Source organism: Hyperolius riggenbachi, chromosome 12, assembly GCF_040937935.1.
Source record: "Hyperolius riggenbachi isolate aHypRig1 chromosome 12, aHypRig1.pri, whole genome shotgun sequence".
Classification (NCBI taxonomy): domain Eukaryota; kingdom Metazoa; phylum Chordata; class Amphibia; order Anura; family Hyperoliidae; genus Hyperolius; species Hyperolius riggenbachi.
Window position 1 is genome coordinate 137210935 of NC_090657.1, and position 6221 is coordinate 137217155.

The following is a 6221-nucleotide window of genomic DNA, read 5'->3' on the forward strand; positions in this document are numbered from 1 at the left end:
ACACGTCCCGGATTCGGGGTCCGCTGTCCCAGGCTTAATGAGGTCCCGGGAAACGTCCCGCTTTCAGCAGCGGGACGTCCCGGCCTCGGGACTCTGGCCACTCTCTCCTCAATGAACTGGCAGCGGCGTCTATAGACGCCGTGCCAGTTCATTGCCCGCAGCCCCGCTCCAGCCTCCTCTTCCGGTGTCTGTTTCCGACCCCGGCAGGCGAGCAGGGCTACGGCAAGATGGCTGCCGAAGCCCTGTACTGGAGACCTATTTGTGTCACTAGTACAGGGCTTCGGGCGCCATCTTGCCGTAGCCCTGTCAGCGCGGGAGAGAAGAGCAGGAGGAGGAAGACGGTCCCGAGACGGAGCAGCGCGCCAGAGGCCGGACACTTCTGCCAGGTGAGTAAATGCTTTCTTTTCCAGGTGAAATGTTTGCCCGCATTGTTTCTTTTCCAGGTGAAATGTTTGCCCGCATTGTTTCTTTTCCAGGTGAAATGTTTGCCCGCATTGTTTCTTTTCCAGGTGAAATGTTTGCCCGCATTGTTTCTTTTCCAGGTGAAATGTTTGCCCGCATTGTTTCTTTTCTGGTGAAATGTTTGCCCGCATTGTTTCTTTTCCAGGTGAAATGTTTGCCCGCATTGTTTCTTTTCCAGGTGAAATGTTTGCCCGCATTGTTTCTTTTCTGGCGAAATGTTTGCCCGCAGTGCGTTTCTTTTCTGGCGAAATGTTTGCCCGCATTGCGTTTCTTTTCTAGTGAAATGTTTGGCCGCAGTGCGTTTCTTTTCTGGTGAAATGTTTGCCCGCAGTGCGTTTCTTTTCTGGTGAAATGTTTGGCCGCAGTGCGTTTCTTTTCTGGTGAAATGTTTGGCCGCAGTGCGTTTCTTTTCTGGTGAAATGTTTGCCCGCAGTGCGTTTATTTTGTACTGACATGTTGCCCGCATTGCGTTTATTTTGTACTGACATGTTTGCCCGCATTGCATTTATTTTATACTGACATGTTGCCTATTGCGTTTATTTTCTGGTGTCCGGGGTAACTGTTACTGCATTTATTATTTAATGGTCATAGATGGCTATGTTTGCTGCTTTGTGGTTACGGTATACTATTAGCATCACACAGTTTCTGCACACCCATGATACAAAGTCTCGTTTGTCCACATCATGGCGTAAACACTGCTTTCTTATGCCTCGCTGTTACATCATTACGTTAGCTCCGCCCATACAATGTCATGGCCACGCCGCAGCCCCCCTCCCCCAGTCTCGCCGCTGCGTGCTCCTCACTCCTTCCCACTTTTCGCCGCGGCGCGCTACGCGCGCCGCCCCCCCCCCCCCCCGTCCCAGGTTGGACCCACAAAAATATGGTCACTCTACCCTCAGATGTAGGCACTCCTAAGCAACGTCACCTGCCCCTACCCTATGGATATGAGTTAGTTGGGCAATTTAGATTCTCATGCAATCAACACTGCACATAGTTCATGGACACTGAGACAAAGTCAGAGAGTGGAGGAACACAAGAAAGTTAATGGTTAATACATTAAGTACCACATGGGCCCCCTCTGCTCCAGGGGCCCATTGCAGCTGCTATGGCTATTGCTACACCCCTGGAAGCTACCGAATGTTTTTCTTAAGCTCAAGAGACTGACCAGACCACTCTGCTCAAAATGTTGCTCTCCTCAAGAGTAATCAGCGACAATCTGTACTCTTGTCACTTATGTATATGTTTTATTATGTTACTCTTGAGATTTTCAATAAAAACCACTGAAAGAAAAAATGAGTTTAAAACAAGAGGGTAAATGTGGGTAAGTATACACTGGACACCGCTATAGCCGAGCAGCGCCCAAATTACCTGCCTCAGCCAAAAGGGCTGCTAAGCTGTTAAAAAAAAAAAATATATATATATATATATATATATATATATATATATATATATATATATATATATATATATATATATATATATATATATATATACATACATACATACATACATACATATACACATATACATGTTGAACCACATACTTTTTAGTTGATGGAAAACTAAAGTTGTATTTCACATGCGTTGGAACAAAAAAAAAAATTATAGGCAAAATAAACCAGCAAACACAAATCACTCTGCCCATAACAAACATGGCCGCTCCGTTTTTCAACGTATGCATGACGTCAGGAACAAGATACCGTTCACATTCTGTAGGCCCTAGCGTGTCCTTCCGCCATGAGCCTAAAAAAAAGCACCGCACACCTTTCCAAGAAGACCACATATTTCATTGTGAGCGTGAAATATTTTGGAAATACATTGCCATTCACACTTATGTGCATAATGGGGGCAAGGTAAAAGCTGCAGACGAATTACAATATATCAGGCCTTGAGCGCGCAGTGATCTGTTGCTGTCTACGATGGTGCCCGCCTGAACAACGCAGCGAGAGCTGAGCTGAAAGCCAGGCTTACTGGCGCTGGGGTTATCAGCGAGGAAAAGGTGAGAGAAACCAAGTGGGTGAACTGAGGCAGTTGTAAGTTTCTGGGAAGCGGTTTCACTTCGGTTCTATTATTTTCTGGCTGTCGTGAACAAAATGGCGGTGAGGGCAGGCAGTACAAGGGCAGCCCGAAGGAGAGGACCCCGGGGGGGAGTGAGGGGATAGTGAGCAAGCGGGATAGAAGAAGGCTTTATAAGCAGTGTTTGCGGCATACAAAGATTTGAAATCAGATTATAGGCGTCTCTTTGACTCGATTGATATAGCTTGGCTTGTAGTTACCATTTGTGTAGTTTTACATTTTGAATCATGTTTACGGTTTTGTTTGTGAAATGGGTAACCTTAGCAGAGATCCATTGCATATAGTCCTATGTTTTATTGATGCAGGTGTTCCGACGTGATTCCCATTCAGCAAAGTCAGTTGTGACTGCACTGTGGAGTGTTTTGATAAATGTTATTAGACCCTTCCCATTACTTCTGTGCTGATTATTCCTATAAGCACTTTGGGCTCATTCACATGGAAGGTAGAAAAGCTAGTCCTTTCTAGCTATTATGGGATGCTTTCACATTGGCAGCTATCAATGTTTAGTTTTAAGCCGGTTAAATGCTTCTGCAATTCAGTTGGGAAGTTGCAAGTGTGTTGGCATGTGTGCCGCATGGCTGGCCTCGTGCGCAGCAACAGAATGCAGCACCAAAATGTCACCTGAGGGATCAAGTCCTGAACACTACTGAGCTATTATTCTCATACATGTGTACAAAGCTTAGGCCTATTTCCACACGCAGATTCTGGATGCAGAAAACTGACTCCAATTAATGCCTATGGGATATCTGCATCAGAAAAATCGCGTTTAGTGAAAAAAGGCCCACAGACATTTATTGCAATCGGTTTTTCTGCAATCATAATCTGCGTGTAGTGGAAATGGGTTCACTTTACCAAGCGCAGATGGCAATGCGATCGGAACGCAAAGTGTAAGAACGCACTGTGTTTGCATGCGTGGTGTGGCTGATTGGACAGCCATGCATTTGGGCAAAAAATGCATGCAGCATGCGTTCGCAGACCACACTGGTCCGCAATGCATGCAGTGTGAACTAGAGGCCTGCGCGGGTCCACTTTTGCATACCCGCAGAACCGCTACCCGCACCCAACCCGCAGGCCCGCTACCTGACCCGCTTTTTTTCATTTTCTTCTAAAGTGCACTAAAGTAACATTGAGCTGTAAAGTTAATAAAACCTATTTTTATATACAAACCAAAGCTAAAGAAGGTTTACATGCTTGCTTTCACTACCCGCAGACCGCTACCCGCAACCCTACCCGCAACTCGCTACCTGCACCCGACCTGCACCCGCAACTTAAATCAATTCGGGTACCTGAACCAGACCCGCATTTCGGGTTACCCGCGGGTACCCGACCCGCTTCAGGCCTCTAGTGTGAACATCAGAAAGTGCAGTCTATGCACTTAATGTTGTGCATATCTGCCTCCTGCACACGTTGCCGAAATCTGGACGGCGATGTGTGTAGAGTCAACCTTAGACGTTTGGAACCGCAGCATTTAAACGTACCTGAATCTTCCTCTAGCCCCATACACGCCGTGGTCTCCCTTGCTGTCATCCTGGGCTGTTTTGTTTCGCCTGCAGTAAGCTGTGGTAAATTGGTCCCACATGCACCTATTGCACTAATGCAGACTGCTCAAGGCATGTGTGACAGAGTGCGACTGGTCAATTTACCGGAGCTTACTGCAGTACAACGGAGAAGCCCTGGAGAATAGGGAGAGAGTCCACGGCCATGGGGTTGCATAGCCCCCAACTGTCCCTCTTTTGGACCCATGTACCACTCTCCGTCTTTCTTCCTTATTTGTCCCTCTTTCAGGACTGATGTACAGACCTATGTAAATATATGTATTTTTCTACTGAAAAATGTGTTAAATTGACTCTAAACGTTCTCATCCTTTTGTTAATAATATTTACGTGTGTTAATATGAAGGAAAATAAACCAGAATAGAAAGAACCAGTGTGGTCTGAATTATAAAACCACATTTTTCTTATAAAAACTTTATGGTATGTGTGACTAGGGGTGTGTCAGGGGCGTAGCTTAAGTGGTCCTCTTTCTTATCTCAAAATGTTGAGATGTATGGGGTTGGAGGAAGCACCAGATAAGTATAAATGGTGTGGTTGTCTCAGGTTTCCTTTAAAGTTAATGGGAATTGTGTTTTTTTTTTTTTTTCTTAATAAAAAGGCCTACCTAGCCAAGTCATCCCGAAGACAGGCCGCTCCATATTGCGCACGCGTGAGTGCGCAGTATGGAGCGGCCTGTCTTTGGGAGCACTCAGGCTACCGAAGCCTCCCTTCGGCGGGGGATTAGAACAGTATTTGACCAAATTGGTCGCATGATCTCTCTTCTGAAAAAAATGCCACGGTATGAGTATCACATCAGTGTGCATGCATGCATGCTTCCAGTGGCTCTAAAAGTACTCTGATTGGTGCAAGGAAACATGTGTTCCCTAACCCAATCTCTGTCCATTTTTTGTGAATGATCATGGTGTACAGCCAGGGGCCGTGCTTATTCTTAGGTTCACTTGCTTCACGTAAAAGGGCAGCTGTTTTCCATGGGCGATTTTGTGCACTAATCTTCCTACCCCCTCACCTAACGCTACCCTTCCTTATCTTACTGCCTAACTTACTGATGAAGATGCCCGCTTACTGATTGTTACCATCATGCCTGCATTTCCTGATCGAACAGTGCTGCGCTGCCGCTTACAGAGTCCTGTAATCCTTTCAGATCACGTAGGCCAGCGTTCCAAATTGTGTGTAAAGTTTTTTTTTTTTTTTTCACCAATGCGGCTGGTCTTCTTTTTAGTGATCCAGTGCGATGGATTGCTCTTACTCTGTTACCTTTTTGCAGTATATGGTCTGCATAAGTAGTTCTGTAAAACTGCCTATCGCTGTGAGAGTGCGGACCTGAAGATGCCTAAAAAAAAAAAGTTTAACTTACCTGGGGCTTCTGCCAGTCCCCTGCAGCCATCCTTTGCCCGCACATAACTGGAACAATCCTCACAGCTCACTTTCTCATTCTTTTACTGTGCTTGCGCAGGACACTCCCGGTGATGGGAGCACGAACGAGTACGCGCTGGCGCAGTGAACCTTGACTTGTTAGTGCCGAAAGAGAAAGTGAGCCGTGGCGGGAGACCGGAGGTTTGTTCTAGGACGGTGGGGGCACAGGTCGGCTTTAGGGGGCTGGCAGAAGCCCCAGGTCAGTGAAACTTTTTTTCTTTCTTAGGTATTTTCAGGTCTGCTTTAAGTTGATAGGTTTATATAATCAGTCTGATGTGCTTCTCAAGCTGCAGTACAGCTACCCTCTATGGCAGGGGTCCACAAACGTTTTGAGTCGAGGGCCTAGTCAACATAGTTCAGTGTGCTGGGGGAACGGAGTATACATAAAATGATGTAGAAGTCTTTGCGGGCCAGACAGTGAAGCATACCCAGGTGACAACCTGCAGTCTAATTGGACAGCAGTATTACCTAATGTGGAATTTGATTGGAAACCAGCGAATTACTGCTTTCTGGCTTCCACGTGGATGGGTGGTGCCAGCACTGCTATTCTATATGTACAGGTCCTTCTAAAAAAAATAGCATATTGTGATAAAGTTCATTATTTTCTGTAATGTACTGATAAACATTAGACTTTCATATATTGTAGATTCATTACACACAACTGAAGTAGTTCAAACCTTTTATTGTTTTAATATTGATGATTTTGGCATATAGCTC

At 45.7% G+C, this 6221-nt stretch overlaps 1 protein-coding gene across 1 annotated transcript in view; it reads left to right on the forward strand.

The window, feature by feature from the left end:
- The first annotated feature begins 2200 nt into the window (after positions 1-2200).
- ZNF335 (zinc finger protein 335) overlaps positions 2201-6221 on the forward strand; it is a 157822-nt gene continuing 153801 nt past the window's right edge. The window contains exon 1 of the mRNA XM_068264296.1: positions 2201-2461. The gene's annotated coding sequence lies outside the window, so the exon portion shown is untranslated. The remainder of the gene's footprint in view (positions 2462-6221) is intronic.